The 20,192-nt window shown below is 31.9% G+C and overlaps 1 protein-coding gene across 2 annotated transcripts in view; it reads left to right on the top strand.

The window, feature by feature from the left end:
- The window catches only part of LOC100166396 (brain tumor protein), a 72,576-nt gene that overhangs the window by 13,964 nt on the left and 38,420 nt on the right, over nucleotides 1–20,192 (top strand). The window contains exon 1 of one of the 2 annotated variants that reach the window (XM_008184058.3): nucleotides 15,348–15,977. The exons of the other annotated variant lie outside the window; for it this stretch is intronic. The gene's annotated coding sequence lies outside the window, so the exon portion shown is untranslated. Of the gene's footprint in view, nucleotides 1–15,347; nucleotides 15,978–20,192 lie in introns of those variants that run through there. 2 annotated transcript variants of the gene reach the window in all.

Raw genomic sequence — 20,192 nt, 5'->3', positions numbered from 1 at the left:
TGTTTGTGCATTTTAAATACTGATAACTTTCTTTAAAATTGAAAACTAAAAAAAACCTATTATAATACTACTACTAAATAATGTGTATTCTTACTTCATTGATAATAGGCCAATTCGCTCCGATATTAATCATAAAAGAGTTAAATAGATTCAGAACGTACAATTTGCTACATTATGCGTTTGTAAGACAGAGACAACACATGGGTGTAGCGCCCTCGATTTGTAACTTTATAAAAGTTTTAAAATTTTTTTTTTGACTTAGGTACAATGTTACATTTATTTATTTTGATATTTATTATTAGTAAAATTATATGTATGTTTAATAATCTACAATCTACATAATAAATTCCTATTTAATCCTAAAAATTTTCATTCATAGTTTTAACTTTGAAAATATATTACTTGTTATTTAAAATGTTTATTTTTGGTTTTCTCAAAAACTCACTGACAGAACCCTTATTACAGATGCACGCTTGCGATATGGTATGGAAGAAACCGTATTTTGTTATACCCTCTTCGTAAAATACGTCCTACACAATATCTATTTATATTATATAGGTACTTATATACATATATAGGTTCCTCCCAGACCCCAGTGCCGCAACTAGGATTTTATAGCCCCAGGACGGCAGACATTTTAACGCTCAAATAATATGTAATCTACCCAGTCACCCCCAAAATAAAACTAAGACGGTAAGCACGCAGAGCTTATTTTATACTTGAATTCGGCTACTAGATTTATCGCATTTTATGTAAGGGGTGCCTTCTCTTGCCAGGGCGTCGTTTTTCATAGTTCACCCACTTTCTCCGTCAATCCAACCATCATACGTCTTGTGTGCGAGAACTATAAATTATATGATAGTATTATAGGTACTACCACTTTGAATTGGACATTGTGTTAAAATGTTAACGAAAAAAATTAAAAAATAATTTAGGACCGTACATTTTTCCCGCTGCAGACGTTCGTTCAATATCATTCATATTTAATTATAGTGTCTCGCTCAGCCCCTCCACTATAAAAAAAACTACTGAATTACATATAGCCATAAGGTATACGTTGTCGGTTAATAATTTATTCTACGTCTAACATAATAATATACACAACTATTATAATATAGTATAATTAAATCTGTTTATTCGTGTCAACTCGGCATGTATTATAATAATATCAATTAATAATTATGTATACATTGCAAATAATATCGATAATTAGGTACTTTGGTTTTTCGTACGGATAATATTGTAATAATGGCATCCGTAGACTGTAATAATTTAAAATTTTGTGGAGGACAGCTTAAAAATAATCAATTATAATAAACAAGTAATAAATAATCAATACCCTCTCTGATTAAATACAAACGACGAATAATATTTTCTACTTAACAATGTTTTAGTAAACTGACCTAACTATAAAGACGTTATAAAAAAATTAACATCAAAAAAAGATAAACATTATAAAATAGCCTAGAAAATAAATTATATAAGTTTCGAAAACATTATTAGGTTTATAAATTCAAATTTGGTCCATATTTGTATAATAACTATACGTTTAAATATCTTAAGCTTGTGTTTTAAATATATTTGTTCATAAGACAAATGGTTATTATTGTATTATAAATATTATAACAACTTTAACTTGCTCCTCTTTGATTTTTGCTGTACATATATTTAGGTACATACATTTATCTTATACTCGACATAATTTTCATAAGAATATTGATTATTTTTAAATATCTATAATCTACCTATATATTTGAAAAAATATTTTCATTTTGGTTTTGTGTATATTGTACAGTTATTTTTTATGGAATTTCAAAATTAAATTGTTCAGTGTATATACTTATATTATATTATGTAGATAAATTTATAGTTATTAGTCGTTGGAATTTTCCGAGAACAAAAATAAAGCAAGTTTCTTTATTTGTAAAAAAAGTCCATAGATACACCTGTTATCTAATATATACAATAAATTATAGAGTTTGAAAGGAAAATGTAACATTTCTAAAGGTCCAATTGGTATGCTAGATGCGTCGTGGATAAAAATTCAATCAAAATCCGTTCGGTGCCACAGTCGTGTACGTACATATATAATATAAGAAGTATACAGCTTTTCAACAAAATGTTTTGATCCTTTAAGCAGTAGGATAAATAGAAAAAAATGAATTCCTCTTTAAATAACTTCCTCTACCCGAGTGATTTAACATAAATATATCTTATAGTTTCATAACAGAATAATGTCAATGTTTACTTTTAAAATTGGTTCGCATATATTATTTTATAAACGGGTATATAATATTCTCATCAATAATTAGTCCATTCCTACATACTAAGACACACAAATTATAACTATATGTAATATAATTTTCACTGCAATAGAAATTGTATTCTAATGATAACGATATAATATATATTAATATATTATACACATTATCCGACGAAAGCACACTGTGATTATTATAAGCACAAGAAAGATTGCTTCAAATAAATTACGTGTATTGAGACGAGTGCTACATTAATTTATTTACACCAATACACCATAATAATACAACAAACGCTGATTGTTGATTGTTTATTTAAAATAATATGATGATTGATGAGTCTTATTATCAACAACTTGTAAAATAATGGATAAATAGAGATATATACTATGGATTCATAATATAGCACTTAAAGTATAAAGTATTATTGACATCTTACAAAACAATTTCATAATACGTAAAACAAATTTATTTTAGGTATGTTATAGGTACTAAATAAAAAAATTTATATTTAGTTATGCACTTATATGGCTAAATTCAAATATTCTATATTTATATTTTACTTACCTACCAATAATGGGTAATGAATTATCGTATTTATATTATTCAGCATCAATATTTTTTTTAATCTGACACAGACTTGGCTCACTTAGGATAAGTATAATAAGTGTATACTATATAGTATAATATAATTGAATAAATCTTTATAAAAATTGAAGATATTTACTGGATAATTTATAATTCATATTATATATTATCTGATTTAATAACAAAAATGGACTACAGATTTTTATTTTTAAATTAATTTAAATTTAAATGCAATTGAACTCAATTATAATTATAAATGATAAATTGTTGACTTGAAATAAAATTCAAAAATAAGTTTGTTATTCTATATATAATATACATATGTATTATTATATAAATTGTACCTACTGAAAGTGTATAAAAATTCGTATAATCGATTATATACTTCCACAACCTAAGCTGAACCTAGTAAGATTCTAAATCATATAAATTTCGGCAATATTATATGATTTTAGAAAGTATAAGTTATAACTTCGATATACTTGAACAAATTTTAATAAATATATATATAGATATAATAGCAGTATTCAATAAAAAAAAATTTAGAAAACGAATCCTATGAATTGAAAACGGATATAGGTACATAATTTGACCTTGCTGTATAGAAGAATAAAATAATTTGAATGATGTAACGCTTTTAATTTCTATATTTCGAAAAACACAAGTCATTTTGTGTCATTGACTTAACTGACTGGACATTAAAAAGTAAATTCAAATAAACTTAAATAAAATATTTAATAAAAAGTAAAATAATGAATACTAAAATATTAGATGGCTATGGACACAACTCAAGTCCATCAGAAACTATATCATATAAGTACATTTTGTTTATTCACTTAAACTAACCAAACTGTATACATAATAAGCTTTTAACCGGGTCCAACATCCATTAATTTTTTCCCCAAATCTTGAAAATACTATAAATCCAACTAAGTTATATTATACATGGTAGGTTAAATTAATTAATTTTTGAATTATATTCCGCACACTAATGTTTGATGAATAATGGAATAATAATAATAGAATTATTTTAAACGCATATTGATGCTTAAAAAAACAATACTAGGAATTGTTATACGGATACACAAGTAGGTACGCAACGACTACAGAATACCATCTAAAATGGAATTTAGTTATTGAGTAATATATTTTGTTTATTGCATATTTCTAGGCATTATTATTTTAACTAACAATAATTATTGGGTGTATTGGCCACAAATGAAATAAGAACTTCTTAGACATGTGTATATATATACCGTAATACGGTAACCGTATTATAGTCACACATAAATAGTGTGTATTCAACCGTTGTAATAAAATCACTCAATTTTATTTTATTCTGTTTTTTATAAACATTTACCGAGATGTTTTGAAGGTCGTGTTCTCATTGGCCTCTACTATCATGTAGTTTAAATTTGAGGTTTTAAAACTATTTTGACCTTAGAACCAATACCAAAAGAATTAAAACCACCATAGTGTCATGAAAATAATATAGGATAATACAATATAATGTGTATCTATACGACTTATTTAAATTCATAGTTAATTTTTTATTTGAAAGTTAAAATATCTGTTGAAATAAATCTACGCATTAGGTACCTATATAAAGATATTGTTGGATTTTATATTATTATTTTACTATATTTTGTTAAGACTGTTATGATACATTTCAATGTTTCATTTACATACCCAGTTACCTATATAATTTATAATCCTTAACAGTTTCTTCAAATCCAAACTTTAACCTTGCTAGTTGTTTTCACAAAATACCTTGATTGTTTTAAATCAATTAATCTTCCTGTATTTTACCTTCGAAAATATGATTCTAATAAATGAAAACAATTAGTAAAAAAAACAAAATTCGGCTCAGTAATTCTTGTGTTAGGCACTATGGTTTCACTTCACTCGACTTTGGTGGAAATTTCACGGAATTTACTATTGGTCTCCTTGGGCGAGCGTGTAATTGACGTATTATTTTATTTACTTTAAAAGAGAATTTACTCAATTTAAAAAGATATGTCAAAAAAAGATAAAAATTGTATAAATATTTATTGTAAATAACTGTTTTTTTATTTGATAATTTAAAAAAATAAACATTTACAATTTTGAATAAATTTTGAGTTCAATTTAAAATAATTATTCTGAAATCACTTAATGCTATATAAATCACTAAAGAACTTTTTATACACACAAAAGTAGGTTTTCATAAAAATAACAAAACTAAACCTAGTAAAAAAAATAAAAAATAAGAAGTAGACAATTTAAGTTCAAATTTCAAATTAAAAATATTTAAATTCATTAAGCCCGAACGTATATACATAAATATTATGATTCAGAAATGAATAAATTATATTAAAATCTATACAATCAATAATCATTATTGTTCATTTAATTAAATTTATAAATACTACCTGTATAATGATAACATTTATGATATTACCTATATATATACTATAAAATAAAAATTCATTAAAATTTTAAATTAATCCTCTTAATATAATATATCTTGAATAATTAATAAAACCAAATTTATTTTTATTTTTGTATACTTGAAAATATTGGTTATATAAAATAAATAATAAATTATGATTGAAATAATTCTGACATTAATAGTGTGATGATTGTGTTTGCGGGTGCGACATCCTCTTAACAAATTTTCATACTTATCCGCAAAAAACTATTTAAATTACTAGTCCATTTGGTTTTTTGTATAAATTAAAATATTATTTTTATTGATTAAATTATATTAATTTAACAGTCGGTAGGTACCTAGCTATATCTGCAATTGGAATGTGTTTTACGGTTTTGATTTGTGGTTAAAATAATTCTCAAAGTCCTGTATTTCGCGAAATTGTAGATAACGTAACTTTGACTTTACGTAACAACGTAATATGTAGTATTTGACCCAAGTCTCCCATACCACGCGAATAACGATGGACAAACGATGACGGGGGAAGGCGGATATTAAAACAATCATTAAATATAATTTTGGTTGAATATACCTAGTAACGGGCGTACTTAGGTGGTGGTACTTTTTACGAAGTCGATACAGTAACCTCGACATAAACCGCGCTTTGAGTTTGAAATATGTCTGCAATTTTAGGAATAGTATTTTTTTTTATATAAACGTCTCAAGGAGGGGTAAAATAGTGAATTTATAATACGTCCTTGTTTTTGGCGCGAACGAAACTTAATATAGTATGAAGTATATGAACTATGAGTCTCGTATATTATAGTATTTGCAGTATACTCACATTACGCAGAGCTATTACGGGAAAAAAAAACTCGTATGCGAAAATTAAGTCGCCCGGAGGGGTCCTTGTACTCATTCAAGGTTCGAAGACCGTGGCGCGGTTAGATCCAAGACTAATTTGATTTGTTCAATGTCAATGTTAAATCAATTCTGTCAATAATAACTATTCCAAGTTCGCCAACATTTTTTTGAATTTTACCGACATTCATGTTTTATATCCGGTAGCCCATATTATTATAATCTACATAATAATTATAGAACATAAAATAATATTATAATATATTTATACAGCAGGCGTGCAGGTGAGCTATGCGTATTATAACATATTATAATATATACATTATACATATTATCATCGCGCTTTTAATTGTTATTACTTTGTTGTTGTTGTCGTCGTCTCCGTCGTCGTCGTCGTCGTCGTATACGTTTTAATTTTTAACCGATACATCTCGAAGAAGGAGTGGGAAGGAGGTAATATAATACATATTATTTCGATTCGAGACTGCGCCCTGATCTCGCCGAAATCCCGGTACCCACAATTATATGGGTCACAATTAATTGTAGAACGATATACGCTGTCGTATTATAATACAATTATTAATTGTGTTTGTGACATTATTTATGTAAAATTTATTAAAGTTACCTATCCAAAAGACGTATACTAATAGTATCTACATAGAATTTTTATTTGTTAAAAAAAAAGGAAATATCAATATTATACTTAAGCATGATTTTATCATCATCACTTATCATTACACTTCACGGTACAACAAACGTCAAGCACATTTATTTTTTTGGGCGACTCATGTAATCTATACCTATGTGTAACGTATTACGATTATAGTAATAATATTATAATGGTTACTATGGTTACTATTATGGTTACTATGGTTATTGGGTCGAAATCCACAATAATCACTGTCGTCCGGATGTCCGGCATATTAATTGTATCGATCGAAGAGTAGGCACAACAAAAAATTACACTAGATAATATTTAATTCATAATATATTTTGATAAATTAACAATGACCTCTATATAGCGTGTGACTGCAGAGCACACGATCTCAATGGGCTCGTCGCCGCGACGTCTAGAAAAATATGGTGAACAATTATTTACCAAACTCGAATTGTTAATATATATATTAGTATAATATTATTATTCAGGTGTGTCTCTAAAAAAAGTATAAATCGCACGCCGCCGCGAAGGTTACGTGCCGCGCGAGCTATACACGCGTAATACCAATTAATTATTATTTCGAGGATCACTCCTCCATCCATTGTCATTGATTTAAATCGATTTTTAATTCGCGATTTCGGATTTACAACGTCGAATATCGATATCAATTGAGTAGAAGTTTCACGCGAGCTTTTGTAAAATAATATTATTTTCATTGGCCGTTGACAAAAACGTTCGCCCGCGCACATGAAACATAATACATAAATAATATAATAATTAATAAGCATGGAAATTATTGCGCGTACGCAAATAAATAATACGGTTCATCGACTCGGATTCGACTTCACAGAATCGGATGTGCACACTCTGACCGATATTCGTTTTATAATCATTTCGTGTTCAGAATCTATTTATGTCACATTTCCCGAATAACGACGGTGATGACGTTAAAATGATTTGCAAATTTTCTGAGAAAGTAATATTATGCAGATCGTAATATCAGAATAATGTTATGATTTATGATAACATTCCAGCTGTAATTTGAAGGCATACATAATATCGAAGTCACCTATGTTTTTCTCAATCGACGTTTAAATTGTTCGAGTTTAATTTGCGACAAACCGTCTAACAAAAAGATTCAGGACGATAACATATCACCTATATTATCTTTATATTTCATTGTGTTCATCTACATTTTGAGATAGGCCTCTAACCTAATCTGAACGCGGTACCGTGGTAGTACACTTATTTTATTAATTTTCGAACGATCATTCGGATCGAACTTTTATCGCTCGATTTTTGCGTAAAACCTAATAAAAAAAATTAAAAATAAAATAATGAATATGTACACCGTATTTATCGTCCATCTCCGTGGGCTTTTCCACTACGGACAAGTGGACAACTATGCAGTCGATAAGGAAAATACCACGACGGCAGGGGCGGTTCCAGAGACACGGATATGGGGGCAAAGTCATAATTTTCAGACGATTACGATGATTTTTTTTGTAATTTTGTTTTTAACAGTATAAAATTGTTTAGAAATACAGCTTGGGGGCGTGGCCCCTAGCCCCCCCCCCTGGAGCCACCCCTACATGACGGTGTACAGGGTGGATTGTGAACTTTCCACCTATATATATATATATATATAATAATAAATGTAATTTCCGTGTGCGCGTGAACAGTACCTACACACACGTTGGCGGTCGACAAAATATAATAATATATATATATTTCATATCATAAATTTATATATATTTATATAATATATATGTGATCGCGCGCTCGTGTGTGACAGGTGGTGGAAAACGCGAGTACGTAATGTATAATAATGATGATAGTATTAATAATGTCCCCGGTGGGTTCGCGGTGGACGATGGCGAGATGGAGGCCTAATGGAATTGAACTTGTGTACGCGACGGGTTTTAAATGTATAGTCGTTTTTATTATTTTATTTTTCGTTCTATCGCATTTTTTTTTTTCGGAAATACGTGTCCGGCGCACGGTCGATTTAGTGCGGTCGCTGAACGTTCGAAGTTCGATTTCACCGCCCGCCGAACGTGACAGTTTTCCGTAAACACCACGCGGTCGTAACTATACCACTGCACGATGTAGGTAGCCTATATAGCGTATAAACTCTTTACTCACACACACGCCCACACCCACACACGAAAATATTATAATGATATTATAGACTTTATTATTAATACTATATCATTAATAATAGTAGAAGGTTGTGTCGGACTTTAATATTCTCAAGAACGCTATTATGCGTTGATCGAATTTCTCTATAGGTACTAGTGGCGGTTAAATGATTTTGTCTGCAAGGGGGCTGATTTTTTAACATGCACTATTTGATTATTGAAAATAAAATGTATGGTTAACAGATCTCAAACATCGCAAAAAAGGTCATGTGGGATCTATCCCCTTCACCCCCATCTTCCGCCGTTGATCAACACTGACGGGTAACCTTTTGTGGTAATCTTTAATTGTCGATCGCATATTCTAGGTTCGGAAACAATGCCTGTTTTTCCCTTATAATCGGTTCTGACGAAAAAATTAAATACAAAACCTGAGAACTTGGCGAACTTCCAACCGTTCGAACGTCTCAAAGTTCAAGAACCCTCCCCGATATTAATTAAACATTATCGTTTGGGCGGCCACGTGATACCATAATAATAATGTATTGTAATATTATAGTCTGCTCCGGTTGGAACCCGCTACGATTATCTCAATTTCTGATTTTACGGGTTTTCTATATGAAATTAACTCGATCGTCCTACGGTTAACCTTGGAAAAAATAACGCACGAAATCGGATGTTCACACGCGTCAGCGCTCGTGGTTATTATATTATATTATACAAATATAATACTAGATATATAGTAGATAGTATAATATATATTACCCAAGTGGCGTATATAGACGGTACGATCAATTTTTATATTATATTTTATTTTTTAACAAATTATAATTACATAATAACAACTATCGCACATTTAGAAACGAGTAGATTCAGTTTCTCGTTTTTTTTTTTTTTGAAACGCGAGAATAATATTTTTACTCGTAGAAGTGCTACGGGTAAACAAAATTACCGACACGAAAATAATATTATATAGCACGCATTATTTTATTACATATAGCTGTGTATGTGCTCGAATGACGAGTGTGTTTATCTCCGACAACGGCAATTTGTCAATAGGCCACTATCAGAAATTGAAAACAAATGACCCGACATTTAGATTAAATAACGATATATACACTCCATTCTTGCCTTTGCCGTGTACTTTTTTCTGTTAAATTTCCCAACCACTAACCAAGATAATTTATTAGTTATTTAATCAGATAATATTTGAATTGAGAATTCTAATCTCAAATTAATATATTTAGGAGACCGTTTAAACTCGCTTATACCTACATTAAAACTTCTAAACGAATCTAAGCATTTTCCCACTTTTCATTTACTAAATTAACGCAAATATAATGTCTACAAAAAAAATGTTTAAAACGATCATTGTGCTAGTTCACTACGTTTATGATAATGTAGATTCATTGATATGTGTTATTTATTTGATTGTACGCCTCCGATATACACTGGTATTAGGTGTAAATACAAAATAGCATTTCGAAAACATTCATATGTATAAAATAAAATATAATTGTATTTGTAAACTTAGTTAATGAAGTATTAACGAGCCTCGAGCACATCGTCAATATCAACGTAGACATTTTCATTAGTCATTTGTCGCTGCTAATGATTTTTAGTGACCACCTGCCGTCTTTTTTACTCAATAAACAACATTTAATACGAGCCTAATGACTAATGAGAAGGTTATTATCATAATATATACATTATACAAGCACAATTTATTTATCGAGTATAAGTGGTTGTAAAGATAATTCTATTTCTACGATACGACCTACCGTGTTCATTTGAAAATAAAAAAAACTAATACAATATTTAGTTAGTATACCCTAACACTATTCTAACGGCTACTTGTACAATGTTACAAATTATTTTACCATATATTATAATATAATATAGTAGTATATTATACACATAGAAGACTGCAGCTTTAGTACAAAGATATATTATATTGATCAAGTATGATCCCGGGAATTAGATTTCCAGAGCATTTCAAGTGCATAGGTACATTATTTAGTGATACTAGATATTTTGATGGTACAGGGTAATAAGAATAATACCGTATTCTGTATTTGTTGTAAAGACAAAACATTCTTTAGGTAGGTATATAGTAATTATTATTAATTATTACAATACAAAATAGCGCATTATAATATTATAGGTAATCACATTTATTAGGCAGGTAGGTATTATAAAATTAATATAACACCGAACTCGCGGGTTGTGTAATAAAAACTATACAATAAACCACGACCGAGAAATAAATCGATACTATACAGCCGATACGTACGGGCACCTTCGTCAAGCTGTAATAATATGAAAATAATATCATATTATGGCCAACATGCTGAACAGGGGCAGAGTGGGATTTAAATTCATAATTCTTTAAGGTCATTATTAATACAGACATACTTAGAGGGCGAGGGGACTTTGGCCACCCAAAAATTATTTATGCTTTCTAAAAAAAAAAACTGGTTTTTATTCTTTGTTTCTTATACCTAACTAAAGTAAAATGAAAAAATAGATATTTAATCCAAGAATAAATTAAAGCGTATAATAATGAGCTTATGTGAACGATGGTGTTATTCAAAGTGAATGAAATTGTAAATAAATTGGTTTTTTGTAACTTATTTGTTATTATTAAGATCGTTACATAAAAAATTTAAATAATGACTGTAATAAGAGCGTCATTATTATTTGATTTCCATGACTTAAGTAGCCAATCGAGGCATACCTATTTGTTTATTATTATATTTTTAGCTACCGTTAATTACGGTGTTGTTCTCAATTTTTTTTTTTTTTATACATATATGCTAGTTATAAAATTAAGATTATTGTAACTACAGTTGTTGATCACCAGTAGCCAGTAAGCCAGTAGCCAGTTTCTACATTGATAAGAATAAATTCTTAAAGTATAACATTTCCATTTCATCAGTTTAGTTTTAGTGCGATGAATAAAAAACAATGAAACAAGATACAAGTGATACAACAGTGCCAATTACTACTATTTATAATGTCAATTAATATAATATTATTACATTATTATGATCAGTAAATGAGAATTCTGAGTAGAATTTTCACAATATATTTCTAATCAATATCATAATGATATATCATATACTATTATATGAAACAATTTTATAAATGTACTATGCGTATAAGTATAATATTATTATTTTAAAAGCTAAAATCAAATTCAGTAATTGAGAAATTTGTAAAATGCATATACTTTTAATTATTAATTATTCCAACACGCAGGTACATAATATAATACATATAATTTATTTTATAATAATAATTATACAAATTATACATAAAATGGATTAAATAAATTAAAATATTTTAAGCGTAAAGTCAAGTAGGTAGTTATTTGAAATACTCTGCTGTCAATTAAAAACTAATGGAATATTCAAATTAAACATGAATATTAATTAAATGATACATTTTTAATATCCAAAAGCGTGAACTACCTCACTTATCATATAGCACCTATCCATAACAAGTTAATATTATATTTAGTTAGTGTATAAGATGTAATGTGTAATTATTGTGATGAATAATTATGAGATTGGTCAGGAAGCACTTTGTTCGTCTTATGCCGAGAAAAAATAAATTACGTACAGGAACAAAATGTGAGTATTTTTTGTTTTTGTAAATTAAAAATCTTTGAGTAAAATGCATTTTAATTTCAAGTAAAGGTGTATACGGTATACCAAAATGCGTAATTTTGAACACTTATTCCATAACATATTTTGAGTGTAGTTTATTTATTTTGCATTCAAAAACATGAATGACTGATTATTTGTATCGTATACTTACCTGTTACATATACTAAATTGATATTTTTGCAGTACCTTTATGAAACACGATTGTTCTTTTTAATAGGACAATACAACGTTTATTGAATACATTATTGTATTAGAAACTATATTATATTTTATTATATTCAATTATCACTGTCGACCCTGTAAAGCGAGAAAAAAAAATTGAATTAAAAGCCCTGTTTTGGCCTTATAGATTTTCAAAATAATAAATATTTAGGTCATGAATGTCGTTTATTTGATAAACAATTCGCCGCATAATAATATTATATAAGGCCATCACTATGTTTTCGCCTGCTGACAGGGAAACCGTGACCCATCACAGGTGGCTTAAAGAATATCGAGGGTTTTTTTTCCTTCAAAGAAAAAGATGGAAAAAAATTACATTAATATTTCAGGGTATATGTTGAATGGAAAATAGATGGTAGATGGTAAATATTAAGAACGATAGTTTTTCCTTTTTAAATATAACCGACTGCAGACAACTGTAAAATTTTAAAGATTGATTGGAATACTCCATTAAATAAAATTATTACTATATTATTGTCTCTTGCGTGTCATCGAATATATTATGTTTCCGCTGTATAAGTACTTCTTAAGTATGTGCAATATAAACGATGTGCATACATATACGTCAGTATTCACTTAAATAGCTAAATAATCGTTAGAAGTACGCTATTTCGTCCTTTGTTTAGTCACTTGTTGATTGTATTGTGAGAACACCTCAATTATTAATGTATTTTTATTCGTGTTCAATATATTATATTATATACGGTGATATGACTATGTGAGACTATCTATGTATATAATATATACGTGCCCATATAATAGCCTCGCATAACAATATTCAAGATATAAACAATTTATAAGGCAATTTAGGCCCTGGTTTGCACTGCCATTAGTTTTCTATTCACAACTTCAACACGTTTCAATAAATCTACCACGCTGCGACGGTGAGGGATTATATAGTGATTAATCGAGAAGCTACAGAAGTTGAAAAAAAAATATTATGCGCACACTATTGTAGCTCTTCAGCTGTCATAGCTCGGAGCTAAACGATGCGGTTATTGATAACCCGGAGCACGTACATAATACACTATTTAAACGCACACATTGTCAGATCGAATTCAATAACCATAAGTATATATGCGACATTTATAAATTGTTGTACAATTTCAAACGATCGGCGTCGGTAACAAATCGCTAGTATACATTGCAGACTGCAGCCATATAACAGACAATATTATGATATTATAAGAGTTTCGTCCGTTTTGTGCAGGCAGTATAGGCACCGATATATTAATATTATATAATATTATAAACTATAATGCATACATTGTAAGCAGAGCAGCAAAATGTTCCAAATTATTGTCGCCACACATCCGACCCGCGTTTAAATCCCTAAACGGAAAAACAACCGTTGCCACTGTGTATTATACGTGTAATGTGTAAACATATAATAGTGCATTATATTTTTCTATACAACCGTCGAGACTATTAAGTATTAATTATTATATATAAATATATAATAGGCGTAGCCGCGTAGTTATATTAAAATATGTATAATTTATATGTACGCTATACCTATGTACATGTGTGTAGCGCGTGCACAAGATTTATCGTGACCAAAAAATGTCTTAACTATAAAATCCGAAAAACAACCTCATTATTGTAATTTGTATCGGCAGTCGGCACAGTATACATGTTGCGCGCATGTATCTATATATTAAACGTATTTATACACATATATTATATATTAATATGTTGATATAAAATACGCAACGGGAAAAAGCATACGACTTTATGGGCAAAAATCAACTAAACGTCCGACGACGATCGTGCAACTCGCGGCCGGACCGGAACAACACGCGGCATGTATAAGCTTAGGCGGCGGAAGTACATCAAACACGAAAGTATATTTCTTCCACCACCGACCCCACAGTCATCGTGCACACAGCATATACGACTGATATAATCACAATATTATGTATAAAATAGGAGGAGTGGTGTATAGTTAGTCTATCCGCGTCGCGTCGGGAAAATAACGAAGAAAAATAAAATACAAATATGCGAAAAAAGTGTAAAGCACGGTGATAACCCGTCGGCGGTCGGGTGTGTGTGCGAGTGACGAGGGAGAGACGGCGGCGGCGATAAAGGGATGGTTTCGCGTATCGACCGCGCGCGCGCCCCTAACCAGTCGTGAGGGGGCGGCGTTCCCCCGGCGCGACGGCCTGCCGCGCTACCGCCGCCGCCGCCGCGTGTCCCTGTCAATCGCGCGCGCGATCGTTCCACCCCACCGCCGCTGCAGCCACCGCCACCGCCGCCACCCTCGCCCAAAGCACCCTTTAGGGGAGAGCGCCGCAGCCGCTGCACAGGGTTGGGTGGCCGGCCACCGTATCGTGGCCGGCTGGTGTGGCGGTGGCAACGGAGGGATCCTCGAAATCGGGTATAATATTTTTCCCGTCCCGCGGCGTCGTACATATAGGGCTAGGCGGGTGGGCGTTCGGACGGGCGAGCGGGGAACGCACGGACGGACTCTTCCCCTCCGCGACGCGAAAAAGGGGTGGCGGCGGCGGCAGGGACCCCGTCGGATAAAACAACGCCGCCGGCAAGCAGTTGTCGTGTGCGCTCACGCCGATTTAGTCGTTCCCAACGCGAGAGACCGAGCGCGCCGTCCGAAAGTTGCACACACAACGTTCGTCCAATAAATAAATATTGTAATTATTGTATATGTGCGCACAGACTTTGTTCAGACAAAAAACTTCACAACAGCAATCGTGCAGTAGTCGTCTCGCGAGTGCGTCGATACTGACTAGTACGTACAGAAACGAATTATTCCGCGGTACTTATAATATAATACGTTATTATTTAATTATTTATATATTTTTTTCAACCGATTCTAGTCCCTTGTGATCCCCGTTCGAATTAACACTATATAGTTTAATACTTTTATTGTTGTTGCTGTTATTATTGTTGTTGTAAACAAAAGAGTTTTTTTTTTATCGACTGGTATCCGTTTTCAACGTAATCGTCGTCGTCAAGAAGATATTGCCGCACACAATATCGTAAGATAACCGTCGTGGTCACGACAAGCGCGTTTTTAAATAATATCCGTTTAGCGGGAGCGCGCGCGTGCGTGTTCCACCGGCAGTCCCACACCGCAGCGGTGATACGGATAACGCTGCAGTTGTTTTCCAGTCGATTTCTCAGCGTCACTCCGTTTCCTTTTGATGAGTCAAGGTGAGTGAAGAAAATATAACAATAATAATAATCATAATCATAATAATAACAACAACACCTGTTCGACGTCGTATACGGTGGGGGAGTCGACGTGTGTGTAGTCACTGCTGCCGCTGCTGCTGCTACGCGGTCGCCGGTCGGTCGTATAATAGTCGTCGTCCCCCGCCCCCTACCCGCGCGTCAAAACTCCTCCGCCGCCGCCGCGACGCATTCTTCTGCAAAGCAGCGTTCTCCTCCGGACTTGAAACAAAAGAACGGATAGGGACCGAGTGTCAACGACCCACGGTCCTCGGACGTAATTTTTATTTATTTTTTTCCTACGATCCGACTTTTTATCTGCTTACATTATGTGAGTGTGTGCACACAGACACAATAATAATAATAAAAATATGTATAATAATATGCGATATTGTCGCTCCGCATATTACGCGTGTGGTATCCGCCGGGATTTATTATCAGACCGGAATTAATAAATTGTTATTAATTAATCATAAGGTCATTTTAATGACATCGTGTATACGAAATATAGATGATTCGAAAATTACAGCTGCAGTACATATTATTATTATTATTATGATATGCGCATAAAGTATTTCGGTACCTTACCGCGCGGGAGTTCAGTATTCGAATAATTATTATACAAGTGGTCGCCCGAAACCTGCGCATGCTATAATGTTATAATATACAATACGTAATGTTATATAATTATAATATCCCTCCGCAAACGTGATCAAACGATTTCAAGTTGAAAATATAATATGCGTTTCGATACAAGTCTACATTTTATTGTTGTTTTCCTCAAAGCGGCATTCGTTGTTTGATGTAAATTAAAAAATATTGCAATTAAGTATCAATATAATGATGTCAAAGTGCAATTTAATTTTTATTTTCGACGAACTAATTCCATTAAATGTTGTACAACCACAAGCTATTAAACACAATATTTTTAATGATGATTTTTTTTTTTTTTATATTAGATGTTTACTATTATTATTACGACACAAGACATAATATTTTTCAACTAACGTATATTTTAGTTTGCGACGTTAGAAAAAAATTGTGTGGACTTCAAGTGTATAGCTATTGAACTACTTATGTTGTTTCATGACAATGAATGTCCTTAAAACCTTCATGGCCTCCACCCCATATAACATAATAATATAATCTTTATAAATGTTAAAACATGATCAGAAAATTAATGATTTTCTGCTTGTAGTGGTTTAATAAAATTTTCGAATTTTTTGTTTATTCACAGTATGACGATAGCAAAAATCTCTGTAAAGTAGACTAATTGAATTAGTAATATAATTATAATTTGTATAGATATACTGTGTGCTTGCGGATCATTCAAAAAGTAAATAACAATCCAGAAATTAATATTCTAAATCATAGAATTTTTTTTTATTCATCAATTAACATTTGTATTGATATTTTTTAAAACCAGGTAAAAAAAAATTATTTATTAAACTATTTCAGGTGATAATAACTAATAATATTTACTAATATTATACTGCACTTTCAAATATTGATTTCATTGACGATATTATAGGTTATCCGACTATTATGATACTTTTGTCGGGTTTAAGTACCACATTTTTACTGCAGCGAGTGAGTGCAACATAATAATACGCAATTTATGGTACGATGTCGTAAAAAAAATAATAATATAATGTGTACCCCATATTCCATAATATTCGACTCTCGACGCGGCGTCAACCGTTAGGTCTCGACAGCGAACAGTTCGTTAGTATTATTTTAATGATTTGAAGTTTTCGTGCGATGATGATTTATGCGCCGCCGCCAACGTATAGGAAAGTTTTATAAAAGTTACTACTTGTGTACACTCATAATAATAATATCGTACTAATATATTATAATCGCGTGACCCCGCGATTGAGCCGGCTATACACCATTACTCCCGTCTAAATATATACGATTATGCACGCAGTGTGTACAACAGGATACAGTGCGCGTGGTATATATTATACAGCGTACTCCAATTAGCGACAAACACAATAATAATATAATACACGACAGGTCGAAAATATGCTCTGCGTGCCTTGTACCCAATACAAATTATACAATAATAATCGGACCGAAATCCCGGGGAACACGACTTTGTGATATTATCATGACCGGAGTGTGCGTAGGTATGATATGATATGATATGATTATTGAGTTATTATATACCTATATAACACTAATTTATTAAAATATCGCATATTATCGACAGCATCCCACGAACGCAACTTCGGTATTATATTATATATATATATATATATATATATAGGTGTCCCGAGACGAATCGACCAGTCGTGCTCACCGCCGACGGACACGTTCAAGTACAATACACGCGCTTCACGTGTATATAATAATAAAATAATAATATAATATAGCTTTGTGATTTATTACCGACGATATAATATTATGTTTTAATAATAATTATTATCGCTGTTATTATTATTATTATGTGTCTGACGTCCGTCATTGTTTCACGGCGCTCGTTCGTCACTCGGTGGGAACAGCGAAAAAAATAAACAGCCCGTTTCGCGTTTTGTTGGGGTTTTTTTCTCCTGTCGTCTTACCTGTACAGAAAACGGAATGGATAAAAAAAAACGACGTCTCAGACACCGAGAGACGTCCCGGATGACGTACGACATTAAACGACGGTAATATGACGACAACGGTTGTGTTGATAGTCCCTCGTTTTTTATACTCGCCCGTTGATCGATGGCCGTCGGTCGATTTCGCCGCGTGGCATTTTTTATACCTAGCAAGGTACTTACATATCGGTGGCACCGATCCCTATGTCCAGCATGTATTGCGGTCGCCATATTATATGAACTATGGGTGGGTGGTGGTCGATTGTTATCTACCTATTTAGAACCTGGCACCCATTGGACATTAACTTTATGTTAATAGTTCTACTGCTCTACCGTCTAAGCTCTAAAGATTATAGTAATAAACTAATATAGTAGATAATTTATCGTAAATCAAAATATTTCAAACGAAGTTTATATCTTGCGGTCATTGTATCATTTGATCATCAGTGGTGAGTGGCGGCTTTTCTATGTGAATGCTTTAGCAACGCATATAAACAATTTGGAGGGTAGTCGAATGTTGCGTGATAATTATTTATTATACCATGACTCATTATACTATATTATAGTGAAACATAATTTTAAAAAAATTTCACTATGAGTCATTGTAATATACAATTAATAAATTATAAATCATAATAACTAACCTATATTATACGTTTAGTGCAAGAACGATTCAACTTAAATAGGTAAACATCAATTTTATGTTATACCTACTAATTTAACTTTTTACAACGAATAAAAATATAAAAGGTTTATATAAGCGATTTAATACAAAAGGGTCTCTGGAGGATGTGTATAGTGTGTGTTGGAAAAAATTGTGGTGGTGGTCCATACCGATGAGTTATTAATAATTAACTTCGGCGCCACTGCAGCAGCAGTTGCATTATAATTACTTACCACGTCATGGCATTTGGGCAGGTACCTACATGGCTTTTGTCTGAATCAAATGGTTCACCCTGTACGCTTTTCCGCCACCGTTTTTTTTTTTTTTTTTATCTCGAGGGTCGGCGATTTGTCTTCCGTGAACAATGGGTAAAAAGTTCACCAGCCTCATTAGGCGCTCATCACTGCCGGACGGACGGACAAAAGACAGGAGAGATTGCGGAATTCACCCTGTCACACGTGTGTTATGTGCGTAAAAGAGGAGCACATATGGGACAATTGCCGTCAGATCGGTCTGAGAGCGTATAAAATAAAGTAAAAAGCGTGCAAAGTTTTCAGTCAAAATGTAGGTATGTGCCCCCCACCCACTCCAACCAACCACCCTTGTAAGTTGTAACGGTTGGGTTGAATTTTTTTATTATTCATCCGAACGGAAACTTAGCAGATTTATATCGTCAACCAATCGACATTCGATTTTTTTAAAACGGTGGTATAATTTATTTAATATTATATATTATGTAGTGACTGTCCGGAAAAAAAACTAAGCGATACGGAAATACATTTAACTAGACGATGTGGGATTCATTTTATTCGAAACATCTCGACACAACTCCCCAGACTATTTCCTTACAGTTACGCGTATGTGTATTTATACGTCCAAATCAAATATTGCTCGAAAGCCGCATACGACATGCGTCCCTTTGAAACCGAACGCCACAGGATCCATGTC

This window comes from Acyrthosiphon pisum, chromosome A1 (assembly GCF_005508785.2).
Source record: "Acyrthosiphon pisum isolate AL4f chromosome A1, pea_aphid_22Mar2018_4r6ur, whole genome shotgun sequence".
NCBI classification, from domain to species: Eukaryota; Metazoa; Arthropoda; class Insecta; order Hemiptera; family Aphididae; genus Acyrthosiphon; species Acyrthosiphon pisum.
The sequence above is the reverse complement of the archived record's forward strand: the minus strand, read 5'-3'. Positions and strand labels throughout refer to the sequence as shown.